Source organism: Furipterus horrens, unplaced genomic scaffold, assembly GCF_987537825.1.
Source record: "Furipterus horrens unplaced genomic scaffold, mFurHor1.1.pri manual_scaffold_2, whole genome shotgun sequence".
Classification (NCBI taxonomy): domain Eukaryota; kingdom Metazoa; phylum Chordata; class Mammalia; order Chiroptera; family Furipteridae; genus Furipterus; species Furipterus horrens.
The window spans coordinates 102,968,276-102,988,443 of record NW_028327172.1 but is presented as its reverse complement, the minus strand read 5'-3'; the positions used below and the strand labels follow the sequence as shown (position 1 = coordinate 102,988,443).

At 35.8% G+C, this 20,168-nt stretch overlaps 1 protein-coding gene across 4 annotated transcripts in view; it reads right to left on the bottom strand.

Annotated features, from left to right (window-relative positions):
- The window catches only part of ARHGAP24 (Rho GTPase activating protein 24), a 638,162-nt gene that overhangs the window by 179,666 nt on the left and 438,328 nt on the right, over positions 1-20,168 (bottom strand). The window contains exon 1 of one of the 4 annotated variants that reach the window (XM_090266258.1): positions 8,607-8,779. The exons of the other annotated variants lie outside the window; for them this stretch is intronic. The gene's annotated coding sequence lies outside the window, so the exon portion shown is untranslated. Of the gene's footprint in view, positions 1-8,606; positions 8,780-20,168 lie in introns of those variants that run through there. 4 annotated transcript variants of the gene reach the window in all.

Genomic DNA, 20,168 nt, shown 5'->3' with positions numbered 1-20,168 from the left:
TCCAACATATGAAGTTATAAAGAAGTGGTGCTCGTCCGGACAGGTAGGAGGAGTGAAGATGGGGCGGAGAGGTCAAGCTGTACTGGGAGCGGCAGCTGCAGCGATGGTGGCAGGATGGTGGTAAGCGCAGACACCTGTATTTAAGGGAAGGTGAGAAGCACCTGGGGAGCACCCCCAACTGCAAACCAAACCTGTCCGCCCGTGATTCCAAAGCCAGGGAAGGCAGATCCCCATTGTCTCAGACTTAGGGCCAGAGGGCGTGGGGATGGAGGAGGAGGCTCCCAGTCATTCAGCAGAGAGTGAACGGCAGGAATCCATCTTGGACCCCTGCCCCCACGCAAAACACCACAGAGTGGTGAGAAGGGTCGCCCTGTTGTGACAAGTGCACGGGGCTCTGCCCCCTATATTGTAAGAGGTGTTACAGCCCCTCCCAGGAAGCAAAGGTAAACACAAAACTGTCAGGATGGCACAAATCATGATAGAGATCCCAATCACGCAGCTTGCCAGACAGCAAATATCTAAACTAATGACTCAGCAGATAGAAAATCTTTCTGAGGCACAGTTCAGAGCCTTGGTTATATGAACGCTTACAGACCTAACAACAGGTCTTAAACAAGACCGGGAAGGAATGAAGACTAGTCCTGATGAAATGAATGAAAACACATATGAAACTAGTGATGAGGGAAAGAAAACCAGGGATCAAATCAACAAATTGGAACATAAGGAAGGAACAGTCAACTAGTGCAGAAAGAGGAAATGAAAAGTGAGGAATATGAGGAGAGGCTCAGAAACCTATGGGACAGCTATAAGCAGGCCAACATCCAAATCATAGGGTTGCCAGAAGGTAAAGAAGAAGAACTAGAAATTTTAAAAATTATGTAAAAATATAATGAAGCAGAACTTCCCTAACTCGGGGAAGGAAATAGATTTACAGGTCCAAGAAGCACAGAGAGTTCAAAAAAACCTGGACCAGGGAGAACCACACCAAGATACATTATAATCAAAATGTCAAAAATTAAGGATAAAGAGAGAATCTTAAAAGCAGAAAGAGATTAGAGAATTACATACAAAGGGGTCCCAATAAGACTATCAGCTGATTTCTCAAAAGAAAATCTTCAGGCAAGAAGAGACTGGCAAGAAATATTCAAAGTAATGAAAAGCAAAAACCTATCACCGTGATTACTCTATCCAGCAAAGCCAGCATTCAGAATAGAAGGGCAGAGAAAGTGCTTCCAGGACAAAGTAAAACGGAAGGAGTTCATCAGATCCAAACCACTGTTATATGAAATGTTAAAGGGACTTGTTTAGGAGAAGGAGGATCAAAACTATGAAACATTAAACTGAAAACTGTATCACAACAACCAACGACAGAAGCTAGGGAATCAAAACAAAGGCAAACTAAGTAGGCAATGAGAGTGGGAAAAGAATTATAGGTATGGGGAACATTTTGGGGGGAGGTAGTAGGGAGAGGGAAAGGGAGGGAGATGGTACAGGAATTAAGAAGCATAGTAGGAGGGAGTGGAGTAGATAGGAAGATGTTGAGAAGAACTATATGCACAACCAATGGGCATGGACTAAGGTAGGGGGCAACTGGAGGGAAGGGTGGAGAGGAAGAAAGGGAAAAGAAATTGGGACAACATAACAGCATAATCAATAAAGCATATTTTTAAAAAATTAAAAAAGAACTCGCTTGTCCACAAAATCATGACAATCCTATTTGCTAAAATATCTCTATTCACAACCTATACTGATTGGCTTTTTTTAATATTCCTTCTACTATAGACAAGCCTATATACATATTTCATCATTTATACCTCAAAATATGTGATTTATGATATATTACAGATGTAAAACCAAGGCTTAAAAGATTAAATAACTCCCATAGTCAGACAACTTGTTCATGGATTTCAAACAGGTCTAGCTGGCCCTAGTGCCTGTGTTCTTAATGATTATAAAATAGTCCTGATAATTAAAATCTCTTCCCTGTGGCTGCTAGTGAACTTTATATACCCTACTTTCAAATTTTAGCATAGACACATTTGGCATTCATTTTCAGCACCCTGACTAAATTCATCATGCTGTTTTAGAAACTGGTTATACCTTCCAAGTTTCTATTAAAAATAAACCAAAAAATGCTTTAGAACTTTTCTGGGTTTCTTAGCTAATACAAATCCACAAAGCAGAAGTTCCAAATATAACTAGGTAGTCCTCTGTGACTTTTCAATGCCTGTAGGCTTTGAAGTGCTATGGATTTGTCTTAATCTGTTGCTGGGAACATTGTACATTGTTCCCAATAACCTGCCAGTCTGAGAATTGTAGCGTGAATGACATAAGTGTTTCAGAGGATGATGTGAGGCGGTAGGAGAGGTCACGGGAAGGGTGGAATTCCAGGATAAATAAATTAACTAGCGGAATAGGAAGAGAAAAAGAAGAGAGAATCCACAGACCCTAAAGAAAAAGCTTTCCAGCTAAAACCCTCCTGTTGTTCCCCACCAAGCACACACCCACTGAGAGCTTCTGGAATCAGTCCAATTTAGTCAGATAGCACTTCAGAATGGCCAGTGCACAGCTGAAGGTGTTGCATTCCCTTCTCACACCAATAGAAATCAGATCAGGAACCAGCAGATACCAGAGAGTGATGCCTTTTTGAGGCCTCAATCAAATGTCAACTTTAGGAATCTGGAGAGTTAGGTGCAAGGAATCAATCTACAATTTGTCCCTAATACTTGTCTGACTCCAGAATAAAACACAAAGCATTAGCTTTGAATTAAAAAAAAAATTAGTGGTTGACATTTTCACCTTCTTTGCTTGCCTTTATCTCAGGAACTCAGATACCTAAAACACACAGAGGATGACGGGGCAGATGATATGAAGAAATGACCACATTTCTGTTTTTCTTTCTTTTAATTTTTAATTACAATTTACTTTCAATATTATTTTGTATTAGTTTCAGGTGTACAGTAGAGTGATTAGACAATCATACTTTACAAAGTGGTCCCCCCTATATTTTCAGTACCCACCTGGCACCATTTATATTACAATATTATTGATTATATTTCCTATGCTATACTTCACATCCTTGTGACTATTCTGTAACTACCAATTTGTACTTTTTAATCCCTTCACCTCAAGAAGAGACCACTTTTCACACTCTCCTGCTGCTACAGTCACTGCCATAATTGCCACCAAGCCCAGGGCCCTCTCTAGTAGCAGGATGCCATTTCCATTCCTGCTCCTGGCTGCCTTGTGACATGTGGCTATAGCATCTACTCTACACAAGATAGCACACCAAAGCCTTTTTCTAGCATGCATGTAGCTTCATATTTTACATCATAATAAATCAGAATTTATTTTGGTATCAGAAATAAACATTTCCCCCCCTCAAATGGCTATTTAGTTGTATCAATACCTATTGTTGACTCAAACAACCTTCCCCGACTGTTTCAAATTTCCAGACTTATTACATACTAAATTCCTATGGGAAACTTTAATAGCTAAAATGAAGAAACAAAATTAGGAAGACTTAAAAATTTCATTCCCATATATATATATATATATATATATATATATATATACTTTCTTCTTTTTTAACTATTTAAAAATGAAAAAGGGGAAGAGGAAAACTCCATATTCCTGAGGACTCTTCTTCCTTGTTTATAGATAATTTTCAATACATGCTCATACATTCTAATTTTATAAATTAATTATTCTATTCTACTATTGAAAGTTCTTTGATCCCTCTGTACATTGCTGCTGAATTGAGAAGTAGGGACATCATGAATTACAGTTTTGCCAGGTAGGCTGAAATTGAATTGCTCCTCAACTTACGAATGTTTCTCTTTCTGTTTTATGTTTGCTTATAATGGTATGGCTGTTTATGGATATATTTAAATAATAGGAGATCAGCTTTTGTTTGAGCAAAATATTCAACATATTTTACTCTCTTGAATTTCTTTAATATAAAAATCATATTGGAAGCAGTATAAAAAGCTCTTAAGGAATATGAAAAAATTCTGCTAATGAATTTGGTTGATTTAATCAGTTTTATTTATTTAACAATTATTCATTAACTAACATCAGAGGATGATTTGAATCAAAGGTGAATGATGAATGTCCAAAGAGAAAATCTTTTAATAATTCTAGTCTAAATAAGCATTTTACATGGGCCCTAATGTAAAAGCATTTATTGTTAGTCTCTAAATCAAATAACACACAGCTGTGTGGTACAAGTACAATCTACCTCATTATTCAGCAAGGAGGATTCAATGATTTTTAAACCCTTTTGTTAATTCAAAGTACTGAATTCAAAAAACAAAAACAAATAAAACAAAAACCTTCCTGGAGTTTAGTAGAAGGGGTACCTGAATCAATGGGGTACATTTGGTGACAAGGGATTGTTGCCCATAGCGCACTAACCAGGTGAATACCACACTTGGCAAAATGATGCTAACAGTCTATTCTTGTTTGGGTGTGCTAATTTGTATTATTCATACCTTTTTATTTTCTGTATTTCTGATGCTTTGACATCTTGGGTCTTGCTGACCCTGGAGAAGCTTGCCCTCCCAGGACTAGCCAATTCCTCAAGACAGTAGAGATTCACCTAGGAGCATTTTATATACAAATACACAAATAAGCTGCATCTGACTCTCACAAGGCTCTTAAACTCTAGAACACTTGCCATCTGCCCTATATACTTCAATGCCAGGTGCCAAAAAATACTAGAGACAGCCCAAAAGGTCCTGCTCAAATTATTCAAACTGGCCAATCCTAAACCTGCTCAGCCTACCTTGCCTGTTCCTTCCCAAGGAAACTATAATAAAAGATCTTAGCCATATTTGCCCCTTCCTTCTGTCTAACCTTGGTTATTCCCCGTGTTGTCCCTTTGTGGCATGTCAAAGGGACTTCTTGGGAACTGCGAGGAACCGACTACCTTTTCAATGGTAATTACCTCCTGATCCGTTGATCTCACTATACCTGAATAATAATAAAACCTATGTTTAAAAACATAGTTCTTACATAAACTTATAAAGAAAAGGAAGTACTTGTTCTTACAGTCCTCAGTCAAGTGAAATAGAAAGGACAGCCTCCAGTTAGTTTTATACTTTATTAACAAAATAGGCAACACATGCTGATTGTTAAAATATTCTGTAAGAGTAGGGCATATGAAAGTCTCTTTTTATTGATTTTGATATGTTGGAATAGAATTCTTGAACATTCTTTTAAGATCCAATATATCTGTAATAGAAAACTTTGCAATAATTTTCTATTGACGGTTTCTTGGCCATTAGAAATATTTGGAAGTTGTAATTGCATTGTCTTAAAGTGATTATTTGAATTATATATTTATGAGAATAACTTTGCTATTAAAATTTAAAGAGTTTAATTCAATATTATTATTATTTTTTAAATATTTGCTGGGTGTGGTAGGGGGAGGCCATTAGAGGGAACCTGGGTAAACATTGGAATAGGATTTGAAGTCTTACCTAGTAGAAATAATTTAGAGTTTAAAAAACAGGAATTGTATTGGCTGCAACAATAAGTATTTGAGATAAATTACTTTGGTGAGCACTTCCTGTGGTGGCCAAGCACCACAAGCAGTCACAACTTAGGCCCATCTTCCAGCAACCAGAATCTCTACCTGTTCCCTTTCCTTAGAAGACACACTGGATTCTAGACAAATGAAGCAGGCCACTTGAATGCACTTGTAGAAAATGTTTTAGTCTTTGTCTTGGATGGAAAATTGCCTGCTGCCATCTGCTCCTACTCCAGCTGCCAAGTTCTCACAGCCCAATGGTCCACTAGAGAGCCCAGTGACTGGCCTCAGAGGGACATTCTACCAGAGGAATTGTCATATCACACACACTGCCTTTCATGCTTCTTGTTCCCAAATAACCCAGGCCTACTTTAAGGAATCCGGAAGTAATAGTTAAAAGTTGCACAAGTGCTCATTACTTCATCTGAAACTATACTACTTTGGGAAGAGTTAGTAAGCAAAATAGTACTTAATGACCTTAATGCTAAGGTAAAGAAATACAAAAACTGCCAATACTCCTTTAAGCCAACTCCATATATTACAATCATATTTAATCTCAATTTATCAAATGTCTTTATGAAAGTGTAACTGTGTAAGTACATGTGAACAATTGTTGATAAAGGTTTCCAAGCCTAGTTAGAAACTAGACAGTAAGGAAGCATGAATAGCGAGATGGTAGGTATGATAGACAAGGTCCTCCCTGGCCTGGTAGCCATTTATCTCATTCTTTCCCACTAACAACCCCCATTTTCTGCTCACAGAGGAGGCAATGATCTCTTGATCTCAGGGCAGGTGGGTCTTTCCCCAGTACCAGGAGACAAATCATAACTGCTTTCTTGACCAGGACAAAGAGACTGAGTGTAGGTCAAAAGAAAGAAGGTTCGGTAAATTGGGGACTTACTAAGTTGAAAGTCTAGAATAAAGTATAAAGCTAAAAGAAGAAAGAGAGGGAATGAGAACACATTGTGTTAAGAAATTTAAGCTTTTCAAAAAATTAGAGATAATTATGAAATATGTAAGTAAAGGCTAATTTTTATCTTTAACTAGGAGAATTTAATTGCATAGAAGTAAATGTGTTGGAACAGACTGACATGTGTTCTGAGGTCAGTTCCTATAATCTCTAAGCCTCTTTACATGTTGCAGTGAGCTAGTTATCTAAAGAACAAACACAGACACAATTCAAGACATTTTTGGGCTGCTTACACTGATATGGTTCATCAAATAGATGACTAAGTTTCTAGTGTTTTTTGTATGAAAGTTAATCATGGGCACAGAGGGACACCACATTGGACCACAATCATAGAGATGTGGATATTCCTGTGCTTATAAAACAGTGTTAGAGAACCTCTATTTCATCTTTTCAGTCATGGTGATAAAGTCATTTTATACACTTATAAAGAAATAGCCAAATTTTAGGTCATGGCATTAGAAAAGCCAAGGCAGGGCAGGCTCCAATATAAAAAGGCCAATTATCAATTCTTTGTACACATCAAGATCCATATTAGATAAAACTTGCTGCCTTAACTAGACACTGTTGGAGTCGGGTATTTTCTGCTCACCATTCCACAGTGTTCTAACAGTGTCTGAAAGCAAGAAGCCATGATGAGGGAGCCCAAGGAACTTAGCAGTCTATGTGTATGTGGCAACAGGTGACATTCAAGTTTAGAATATTAGACTCCTCTTTCTAAAATGACATAATTTAAAAGCAGAGCAAATGACTTTGATATTATATATTTTTTGGTGTTTTGAACAATTTCAATGTTCACTGCATTTGAATATAACTTATTTTACTTTGTTTTCAAAGTCTACCTAAATGGAGACCAATTTTAAATAAAACATTAAAATTGACATTTAAAAAAAATTCTATTTCTATCAATCTTGGCAACAAAATTCAATATAAGACTGACAAGTATTTCTACAGGTTGACAATGTGTTATATTAAGAATTTTTGCTCTTGGCTTCATTTCTGCTGACCCTGCATTTTCTCGAATATGCTATTGTTCTTTCATTGGACCTAAAATTTCAGCAGTTGAAGAACTTTTCAGTATCCCATAATTATTTCTCATTTTAACATATTATCTTTTCCCTCTACTTAAAATTTGATAATTTTTAAATTTTTTCTTACCCAATTTATACAATACCAAATACTCATATGCTTCCCTTTCCTAGGCATGTGTTTCATGAACAAAAACCTCCTGTATATGTATTTAGATTCAATAATACAGTGTATTCCTTTTATATTTTGTGTAGGTCTGGTTTAGTAGCTAAGGTACAAAACTGTGCTGGATGAAGGCTTGTCAGTTTTCCCAGATATATTCTGGATTCCTACTGCACTGATAGTGAGTACACACCCCATGTCCTCACGTACTCACTGCACACTGCCATTGTACTATCTTTGTGAACACAAAAAGTGAAGTTCCAAATTCACATATGCTGACAACAAAGCTTCATAAACGGATTGAGTAATTACATCAAAACATAGCAAAGTATTGTTTAGTTTTCTTTTGGTTCTGAAACATTTTTTTAAAACACACACACGCACACACACACCCCCAATGGCCACGCAGAAGTTTTCATTGTGACAAGCAAAATCACGGAAAACTCCCATGATACTTTTATCACCATATCCGAACCAAAGGCACTCCACTCTCTCCAAACTTTCAACCACTAAAATGTGGGTAAAGCAAATCATATACCACAGCAAGTACTCCAAAAATTTAGCAGTTCAGATTTATATCTAAAGCAGTTTCCATATGCTTTAAGTCAGCACTGGGATTCTGTATATGAACAGCTATATCATTTGACAGCAGCAATTAGTGAAAGAATCCAAGAAAACGACACCAAACTGATCACATTTCAGTTTAAGAAGAGCGCTGTGTCCAATCCATTGCCACAATGTGACACCATGGAAAGCTGAATGGATCATGTCAGAAAACACAGGCATAAATAAAACCACAGACAGGCTAGGCCCTGAATTGTGGTGATATAAATATCCTCAAACCATCAAACACAATCAACAGCAATACCTGGCAATCTGTCTCCAAATTAACAAAAAAGCACCCAGCTCTCTCACCTTGTACAAATACACACTCCAGTGGTCAGTGACAAATGCGAGCTGCACTTGCAGGCTGGGAGACAGGGCAGCTGCTCCGTCCTGATCCGCTTAAAGCACATTCGAGTCGAGCAGGCTCAGGTCCTACCCTCTTGCTGGTTCACTGCAGTTTCTCCCATGACTCCATCATCCAGGAATGGAAACCACTGCCCTCGCCCCAGCTACTGAGCTCAGGTGAAAATGCTGAGTTCTGCAAGGTCTCTGCAAGGTCACCACAAGGTGAGCGCAGGCAAAAAGGCCGTATGAGAAAGAGGAACAGGAGGGATCATCAAGGGAAGATCCTAAGCTCCAGACACCTTGCCTTTCAAGACATTCTGAATTCCATAAATCAGAGCTGTGACAATAATCAGAGAAGCAGTAATTTGAGAATCCTTGAATGGCACCGAGCCAATCTGCTAACCCCAGGGTACTTTTTAAGCATTAACCTCTCTCTCTCTCTCTCTCTCTCTCTCTCTCTCTCTCTCTCTCTCTCTCTCACACACACACACACACACAGGCTTCTCTGTAGCAATTCTAATCGCCCAGACATCCTTATTAAACCAAAAAGTTTTTACAAACCCTTTCCAGGTAACAAGGCATAAAGAAAGGTCTTAGAAAATTAAGTATTTGCCAAAATCACAATAAAATAAATATTTGAAGAGCAAAATCATTTTGGTCCACAAACTAATTTATATTAATGAAGTCTTGCTTTGTAATACTAGAATTATGCAAATACTCCTTAATATTAAAAAGGTAGTAAAGACATATTTATTTCAAAAATGACTGGAAGAAAGAATCAATTAAAAATCTCATAAACATTCCTAGCATCCTTTTCAAGACTAGTCTTGTCTTCTGCACATTTAATTTGGAGAGGTTTCAAAAAGGCATTTCCTGCCTAAAATATAATTATTTTGCATGTGTATGTTATAGACAGATACAAACATGTTTGTTTCTCTGCAGTATCTTTAGGTTCTTATTTCCCGTATTGTGGTTTTCCTATCAGAAGTGGAGAAGTAACCATTTTTAAGCTTGCAAACAATTTACAAAATATTATTTCACTTAGCTGTACTTTTTTCTTACAGGTATACAAATATTTACTGATTTTTTGATCAATAGCTTTAATAGGAAATTATTCTAACTCTTTTGGCACTTTCCTCTCCCCTCATCCAACCACCAATGTTCACCAGCCATGTGACTTGAGCAATTTATCTAACCTCCTAGATATCAATCTGTAATCTTTAAAATCGGGATTTGTTACTAGTGTCTGCTTTGTCTCCCTCCTGGGTTGGTGTGAGGGTAAAATGGGACAGCACATAAGAGACAGCACCTTGTAAATTGTAGAGTGCCAGAAAAAATATATACTTACTATATTTTCCTCCCTTGTATTGTCCTAGTTAGTACTGGGACTAGTGAATTACTTTCTGTTTTCAAGAGGACTCCTTGGTCTTCACAACCAAGTGTTTGTTTCCCGTGGGCTAAAAATAGAGTTCAAGATTTTACTGAACTGCTGTCCTCCTGTGGCAGATCTTGATGGCAGCTAGCACATGGCCAGAGTCAGTTAATTGTGAGCAACATGAGCTCCATCTGGTCTTTGAGGCAGAACTAGACCAGCTGAAATCCTGATAAAAACCTTCAAGTGTTTGGCTGGTTTCACAGTTCACCTGGTGCCTTCAGTACTCCTGTTTGAGGGACTTCCCCAAGGGGATTAATGAAGGGGAAAGGTTGGGGTTGGAATGCCAAGTTCACTGCTGAGTTAATTCAGTAACAAATGCTTCTGGGCATCCATGCTAATGTTCCTACAATTATGTATGCATTATTTAGAGAACAGGTTGTTTTGGGTGGGGGAGTTGGGGACCGAGAAGGGAGACCAATGGGGAACAGGAAAGGGACTAACAATGTGAGCACCCGTCTCATAAAACACACAGGGCTGGGAGCTTCATGGATATTATCTCAGTTAATCCTCACAGCAACCCTACCATATAGCTGTAATTATTTCCATTTCCTGGATGAGAAGAATCAGTCTGCACACTGTTACCACAGACTGATAGAACTAGGATTATAACCTAGGTCAGAATGGCCTAGAGTCCCATATTCATTGTAAACTTGTTAATTTATAACTTTGTCAAAAGAGAAAATGAAATAAAGTTTGGTTTTTAAATCATGAGGGTAGGAAAGGCAAAAATACAAGTATCAAGAAATCTTCTTGAGGGTATTTACTAAATGTTAACTTTTCTAATGAGTGCAGAAATTTTTAGAAAAAATTATTATTTTTAACAATGAAGACATTTCAAAATACAGAAAAAAACAATTTGTTAATATGTGTCAGTAATTTTTTAAAACTTTGTCCTGCCTGTCTTCAAATCGAAGAAGTGAATTCAGAGGTATTTTTCCATAGCAGAATACCTCTGTTTTTCAACATACACCCAATGCATTATTTTATTTGTTTGTGTAGCTACCAGAGCCTTAGGAATGCCCACAGGAAGTGAGGCAATTTCTTACCCTTAAATGTAGCAGAGAAATCATTTTTTCCACCGTAGTTTGGAGTACAGTGGAGTTATAAGGAGTTATAATTTTCATACCCCTGAGTCTGAGGATGTTAATGAAATGCCAGGTTCTTTCTACCAATTTTATTGGAAAGATAGAGACAGAGTCTGAACTGCAGTCCTACATGGTATATGTTTCTACTCTCCCCTTTTAAAGGAAGTGGCATTCTCAGTTGTAAGAGAAACCTTGAAATTGTTATCTGCAAGGCAGTACTCCCACTCATACCAAATTCTCTACTTTTGCATTCACTCTCCTTTTTTCCTATTTTTGCAATCTTTTTGGAAAATACCACTCTCTGAGTATACCTTGCCTCTGCTTTTAACTCCCCTATCTGCAAAATGCACCATCCACAATTCCTTCATATACCAGCCTTCTCATTCTCCCCAAATCTAGCTTTAGGAAGAAATATTTAAATTTGGAAGTCTTGAAGAGAGAATCACTCTGTTTCAGAAATTTTTATTTAGAAGACATATATAACTAAAGTTCGTAATGTCAAAATAAATGGCGAATAAAAAGAATAAATACAGACACTTTAATCTCAAATTTTCATGCTAAATTGTGAATATAAAACCAAAACACTAACAGTACCTTAAATAACCAATTAGCCCTCATAAGAGAAGCTGAGGGGCCTTCAGCTGTTTGGTGTTCAATTCATTGCTCCTTTTGCTTACAATACACGTTTTGACACTCACTACAACTTACTTGTTCTAGTGGTATCATAAAAAAAAGAGTTAATCTGTTGTGAAGCCTGTAATGACATACATTTCATACGGCAAAGTGAAAAAGCTGCATCCTCTCATTCAAATTCATTTTATTTTTGAATGAAGAAATGATGAAAAAACAATCACTGTCATTTTTTAAATATTAGACACTATTGCACTAAGCTTTCAAGTCTCTTTGAAGTTAGATATGATAAAAATGAAAACATAGTTTTTGGCACTTTCTTCAAATTTTTATTCTGGTCCATTAAGGTATTTTGTTTTCCAAACACTACAGCCAGTGTTTGCCTGAGTGTAATTCCATAGCAGAAAAGAAGAGCACATTGTCTCCTTCCTTTCTGTCTGAGACTCTTCACTTCTTCTCTTGGACTTTAAGATCCTCATTTCAGAAACAAGTCTTCAAAAAAAAACTTGTAGTGAAGTTTAAATGTATGAAAAAAGCACGTGAAAGCATGGGTTAACATTAGTGATTCGGTGGAGAAAGTGATTAAGATGGTTTGGTTTTTCTATTTGGTTCTCACTGTCTTGCCCAATGATAGCATCATCTTAATGTGTCCTAGTGGCAGTGCTTATCTTCACACAGATATCCAAAGAGGTCTGGCCTGAAGGCCTTTGAAAATTTCCACTTAGGGTGAAACTGGATCCATGGGTGAGTAGGACAGAGTTGTTTCTAGTTCGTAATCTAATGAGAAAAAGTGTTTTTCTAACACATTTTTCCTGCTACTTCCATCAGTTTGATTCCTTTATTTAAGCCCTAAAAACAAGGCCCCATGATAAAATCTATAAGCCATGGAAATCAAATATTGTTAAAATATCGAAGGTATTTAAGAAAAAATTTAGAATAATCTGAAATGTGTAAGCATTTAGCATTTCAACTACTTTGTCTAGATGCTTAAATATATATGTAAAGTCTCAATCATATAGTTAAAATCATGAAATTGAATACTTTCTGAGCAGTCATAATTTACTGTATTTTAAACATAATTTTGATTTTTACTGATGGCAATTATTTTTTGCATGCAAAATGATATATTAATGCCCTTTCTGCTATCAGATGTGAAGAACCATTGTTCTGGTTTTACTGAAGGCTTTCCTAAATATATTTAGTGGCTTTAGAAAAAGAAATACTTTGGAGTATAAATGAGGGAGGGAGGGGAATCTAAAGATTGTCCCTTTGTGAATGCAGGGAAAAGGATTTCTGGGCATGTAAAGTTATTTTAAAATGTACAGTCAGGATCATTGGAGATATTTGAAGTTTTTGTAAAAATCCAGTCTTACAGTATAATTTTCACTCTCGCACAGCATGACAGAACAGTACAGACAGGTAATCTGCAGAAAGGGCTCTTAGCCACCTGGCAGCCTGAGCCTGGTGATTGTAGCCTCAGCTGCTATTTGACCAGAGCCCTTCAGTAAAGCCTGGGACACATAGGAACATGGATGCCCCTGTTTTCTATCCTTGAGGGCGAAATCTTCAAAAACATCAGTGTCCATGCTCCTATAATATATCTTAAATACATCTATATGCCATGATACAATAATGACTGAAATTTAGAACACCATGTTAGGATTTTTAAGATACTTTATGGTACATTTACTGAGTAAAGCATATTGGAAAATAGTGTGTGCTATGTTATCTGAATTTTGTAGTAAATATTTAATACTGTAGAAAAATCTGAAAAATATGCATTGCAAAATTAATAGATTTTATCTCTCAGTAGTTTGAGTACAGCAATTTTATTTTCTTTTTGAACTCTTTCCATTTTCTAAATGTTCTACAATACCTATTACTACCATTAGAAAGAAAGAAAGAAAGAAAGAAAGAAAGAAAGAAAGAAAGAAAGAAAGAAAGAAAAGAAAAGAAAAGAAAAGAAAAGAAAAGAAAGAGGGAGAGAGGAAGGGAGGGATGAAGGAAGGAAGGAAGGAAGGGAGGAAGGAAGGAAGGAAGGAAAGAAGACCAGTGACTCTATTTCAAGATGTTTGCGAATCATTTTTGAAAATATATTTCTTGTCTAAGCTAATTCACCATGCTTATAATCTCTGGGACTGGAAAAATTCAGTATTTAGACCTGTTTTTAGCATTACTTTCACATTCTGCATTAAAAATATTCATGAATACACATTAAAAATTTTTGAGATGCTGCAGTATCATAAGAAAAATATAAGGTAGTGGTTTATTGATTCTTAGAAGAGAAAAAAGGGAGCTAGGAAAAATAACAGATGTGTGTTGGTATATGTATATAAACTCAAATATAGAGAGAATGGATATGGTACAAATATAATTAGCATGAAATACTAATGAATATATAATTCATTATATACATAATTAATATATAATCATAGTGTTGGTGTCACTACTTATTTCTAAAAGGGGAAAGCTAAACTAATAGTAATTACATGACCAAGAAAAGCTATTATCTTCTAAAAAATGATCTTGCCTTAGCATATATTTCAGAGAGATCTTTTCTGTAATGGCAATACTAATTTCTTCTTTGGGGGTGAGCAGGGTATCTGGGAGAGAGATTGCATTGCTGATGTTACTTAGGTCTTACTTGCATTTTTGTTCATGTTCTATATTTTTCTGACCTAACTGGGAGCCAGCTGGTAGAAAACTCAGGATTATAAGAAAAATAACAAATATTATCCTGTAATGTAAATGGCAGACTCCAGTCTTTAGTGTATGTATTTTTCTTGGGACCAAAAGTGTGGAGCACAAAAATCTTGAGGCCAGTCAAGATTATATGTACTCAGCCTAAAATTCATCCACCTGCTTATATTCTATTTATTTGTCTGTTTGCTGAAATAGTGTTTGAGAAACTGGAAAAGTAATGAGACCAAATCCATAAATCGAGCATTATACTTTTCAAACATTAAGTCTTAGACATGTTTTTCTTTTTAAATTGAAATATATTTTTTCTAACATGTTTATATGGAGAAAGAAGTCCATTAGCTGAGCCGAGCTATATTTCAAGAGAACAGGTTTTGCTCTTTAAACAAAAAGTGAACACAAATGAAATTGAGAGCTTGCTATGCTCTTCAGATATTGAGCTAGAGGCTCAAAAATATAAAAATGTGATATTTTCAAAACAATAATTTCCATTAAATTCTCTTAAGGAAAATAATAAGCAGTACTTTTACTTAAGTTCTGTCTTCATTTGGACTGCAACTAAACAAATTTATATTTATATTATCCCTACCCTTTAGTTTGTTATTGGTAGAATTACAGTTATTTTTGGAATAATTTACATTTTATTTTTATGGAATAAGCTACTATCATTTATTGCATTTCATTTTGATTGATTAAAGAAACAATTAAACTTGTGGTCAAGATGGAGGTGTAGGTAAACATGCTTCGCCTCCTTACACAACCCTAAGAAGAATTACACCTACCTCAAAACAACAAACAAACAAACAAAAAAACACATGAGAACTGTCATAAAATCAAACTGTATAAAAAAGCCTGACAACCAAATATTTAAACTACCCATTTAAAGATGGGTAGGAGGGGCAGAGCTGGGGAGCCAGTGGGTAGAGAATGCATTGTGGCAGAGATATGGTAGTAATGGCAAGGAAGATACTGTGGTCAGCATAACAAGCAGTCCCACATTCATGTGTGGTAAATAAAAGCTGGGAGGGACACCTGGGGAGCAATCCCAGTCCCAGGCCAAACTGCAGAGGTCATGGTTCAAACCCTGGGAAAATAAAGCCTCATTGTTTCTGGCTATGAAAACCATTGCGGGTTAGGGCAGCAGAAGAAACTGCCTGTCTCTCAGAAGAGTTCATTTAGAGGGCCCCCATGATCCTAGAACTCCTGCAAACCCACCCACTTTGGGAATCATTAACAGGGCAATAACTAGAGGGGTACCAGTCACATAAGAAAAGCCGGTGAAGTGACTGGAAAAGAAGTGAGTGCTGAGCAGGTGGCATTGTTCCCTCTCTGACCCCTCACCCACATCCAGAGCCTCAAAGTGGTGAAACAGGTTGCTTCTTACAAGATAACAGGTGTATCAGCTCTACCTAATACAAAGAAGCACAGGAAGGTTGTCAAATTGAGGAGACAAAGAAGTATGGTCCAAATGAAAGAACAAATCAAAACTCCAGAAAAAGAACTAAGCGAAAAGGAGCTAGACAACCTATCAGATGCAGAGTTCAAAAAACTGGAGATAAGAATATTCAGAGAAATGCTTGAGTGTGGCAAACCCATAAGGGAAGAAATGAAGGCTACACTAAGTGAAATAAAAAAAATCCACTAGGAACCAACAGTGAAGGGAAGGAAGCCATGGTTCAGATCAATGAATTGGAACATGAAGAAATAAACAGTCAACCAATACAGAATGAAGAAACAAGAATTTTAAAAAAATGAAAAGAGAATAAGACTCTGGCACATCTCCAAAAGTGCCAACATCTGAATCATAGAGGTACCAGAAGGAGAGAAGAAAGAGCAAGAAATTTAAAACATGTGAAAAAATCATGAAACAAAATCAGGCGAATGAAATAGACATACAAGTCCAGGAAGCACAGAGAGTCCCAAACAAGTTGGACCCAAAGAGGACCACACCAAGACACATCACAATTGAAGTGCCAAAAGCTAAAGATAAAGAGAGAATCTTAAAAGCAGCAAGAGAAAAGCACAGAGTTACCTACAAAGGAGTTCTCATAAGATTATCAGCTGATTTCTCAAAAGAAACTTTGCAGGCAAGAAGGGACTGGCAAGAAGTATTCAAGAAGTATTCAAGGTGATGAGAAGCAAGGACTTAAAACCAAGATTACTCTATCCAGCAAAGCTATCATTTAGAATGGAAGGGCAGATAAAGTGCTTCCCAGACGAGGTAAAGCTAAAGGAGTTCATCATCACCAAGCCATTATTATATGAAATGTTAAAGGGACTTATTTAAGAAAAAGAAGGTCATCAAAACTATGAACATTAAAGTGACAGCAAACTCATAACTATAAACGACTGAATCTAAATAACAAAAGCAAAAATGAACTAAGAAAACAACCAGAACAGGAACAGAATCATAGATATGGAGATCACATGGAGGATTATCAGCAGAAAAGTGTAAGAGGGGGAATGGGGAATGAGGGAAAAGGTGAATGGATTAAGAAACTTAATTGGAAGGTAAAGAATAGAGAGACGGATGTTAAGAATAGTAAAGGAAATGGAGAAGCCAAAGAACTTACATGTAAAAGTCATGGACATGAACTAAGGGACGGGATTGCTAGAGGGAAGGTGGGTACCAGGCAGAGGGGGCAAAGGGGAAAAATTGGGACAACTGTAATAGCATAATTAATATAATATACTTCAAAAAGAAGTTGAAAAACTCAATTATGCATTCATATAGAAATAATAGTAAAAGATCTGTTTATGTATTTTATCATGAAAAAGAACATTTTTTTTTAGTTTAATCTATTCAATGGGACTAATCATCTATGTCATTGTTTAAAATTTAGTAATTTACTATTAGAACAACCTTCTGTTTAAATTTAAATATCTTAATATTATAGAAAGTGATATGTACATCATTTTTACCACTACAGTGTTTGTGTGTATCTATCTAGAGACATACACATAGATATGTATTTTAATCTTTATCCATGTGTAGAGTTTTATATGGTTATAGTCATAGTTCATATATATATCTTGTTTACCATATGACTTTTATTAATTTATGAGCATTTTCCTTGTATCATCAAAATGAACTGTTGGGAAAAATAACTTTGTAAACTTCAAAATATGTAAGTAAAATCATTACATTTATTATTTGAAATGCATGCATATTATTATAAATTAATATGATAGAGGCTATTTATTTATTCCTCTATTGTTGGTCACAAATTTTACTTCCTATTTTTCTAGTAAAATTATACTATTATACTACTAATAATATGTTTTTCTGTAGGTTTATTTTTAAATCTTCTCTTAGAACAGATTTTTAGAAGAAAATCACTGGGTTGAAAAATTTATTCTAATTAGGAGCTTTGCTTTCAGGTGCCCCCAAATTTGGCATTCATTAGTTTTAAAGCATCTCTTTACGGCATGGAGGGTGAATGAATAAGCATATTTATAATTTTTTGTTATAGGTTGTGTTAAATATTTGGGTTGAAAAGAACTATATGCACAACCAATGGACATGGACTAAGAGGAGGGGACAACTGGAGGGAGGGGGGCCACTGGGTGGAGGGGAGCAGATGGAAGGGAAATTGGGACAACTGTGACAGCATAATCAATAAAACATATTTAAAAAAAATAAAGTAAAGAAGATTGAACACTGAAAAAGAATATTTTAATATATATGCCAATTTTCTGAGTTCTGTTGGTCGAAGTTGTTTGTGCAAATTTTTGTAGTCATGTTTATCTTTATTCCCAGAATAAGGGTGAACAATAAATATTTTATCTCAAGAAAACATTAAATACAGGGGATACTGATCTCGTAAGTTCCATTTGTACATGCTGATAAGTTCTGAAAGACTACACAGTCTGTTTACAAAAACATACATGTTAGTCAAAGAACCTCTTGTAATTTTTATGTCATACATTCCATGTGTGGATTCTTCGAAGGTTTCAAAGTACATGTTGCAGTATTAAATATATTAAAATACTCAAGAAAATTAATGATGGAAGAGAATAATCATTGTTTCCATGTTACAATTCATGAATCACTTATTCACTAAGAGGCATGTTTAAAATTATTCACATTTTACATTTTATAGTTTTAATGATTATCTTAAAAATGGTATTTTGACACTTGTTCAATTTTTGACATTATTTAAACTGGAGAAAATGGAGTACATTATATCAGTCAAAATAAATTTGTACTCATAGGTAAGCTTGCTTTCTTAAACTGAACGCCAGCTATTTTAACAGATAAATTTAAAGAACTTACACTCAAACGCAAGGCACAATTTTCATTTTATAAGCCTACAATAAAACAGATCATAAGGACATAAAATCTGCACATGTGGAAGAACTTTGTTAATTGCCAGTATAATTTTGCACCAATATATTTTTCTTATTTGCTTTTCTTTTTTGCTAATTTTGACAACAGGAATTAGAGAAATAGTATGTACCACTAAGAATTGACAGTAAATAGAGAGGTATCCTGTTTTGATGGAAAGAGAGCTGGAATGGGAGTTAAGTGGACTCTGCCACTTACCAGCTGAACAACACTGGGCAAATCACTTCCCCTCCCTCTGTCTCATTTTCCTTACCTGTCAAATGAAATTTCAATCAGAACAGATGTTGAAATGCCATATAAACTAAGAATCTAAAAAGGTTTCATTATATGATAATCTGCACTAAGTTTTATGAATTTGGTGTCACACTGATTTTGAAAGAAACTCCATGAGTTTTACAACTAGTCAAATATAAATAATACTGCAATATAAAGCTATTACCATAATGTCATACCAATATTTAATCAAAAGGCAAAAGAAAGAAATGACACATAAAAACTGAATGTATAATCATTTTCATACAGCTTAGCAGTCCCACAGCTTTCTAACTCGCTAGTCTTTCTCAAAATATTTCTTCTGGTAACTACTTCCCTCCACAGGTCACATGACATTTCCCACTACAACAACAACAACAAAGACACTACATAATGACAGACAGTCTGTTGTGAAGAGTGGTACTGTGACATCTTGAGAGAGAGAGAGGAAGGCTAGGAATGAACAAGTGAGTACAGGCAACAGTAGAGGCAATAAACATTTCTACCCACCACAGGGGATCAATAAATATTGTTAAGTGGCTGCAGAGAAGAAAACAAACAGAAGAAATATTTCACTGAGGGGGAAGAGGACCTGCTGGAGTTGAAACCTATTTCTCTCTAACAAGAAAATATATTACCTAAAACTAGTTTTTCATTTTCTTACCAAAGTTCTAAATGTTATTATGGTCAATAATATTAGGAGTAGAGGGATGCACTTAAAGGGATCTGCCAATTGAGGTCCTTCTGATGATAAAGCCAATCACCCCCTGCTGTGTTCATAAATATTTCTTTTCTGATTTACATGGTCCCAACTTAGGCTAAAAATGGATAAGAGAATAAAAAGAGTCCATGTGACATCAGAAGTCTCTTCATGAACTTTCCGAGGAAAAAAGCAAATTATGGAGCAGTGACTCAGTGAGTATAATTATTTTAATTTTACAGATAAAGAAAATGAAGCTTAGGAAATTCAGTATCACTGCATTCATGTCAATATCATTCATTAAGTGTTCAATAAAGCAACATTTTCTTAGATCTAGTCCAAAGAGAGATAGGGAGTTGGATTTTAATAGCTAACA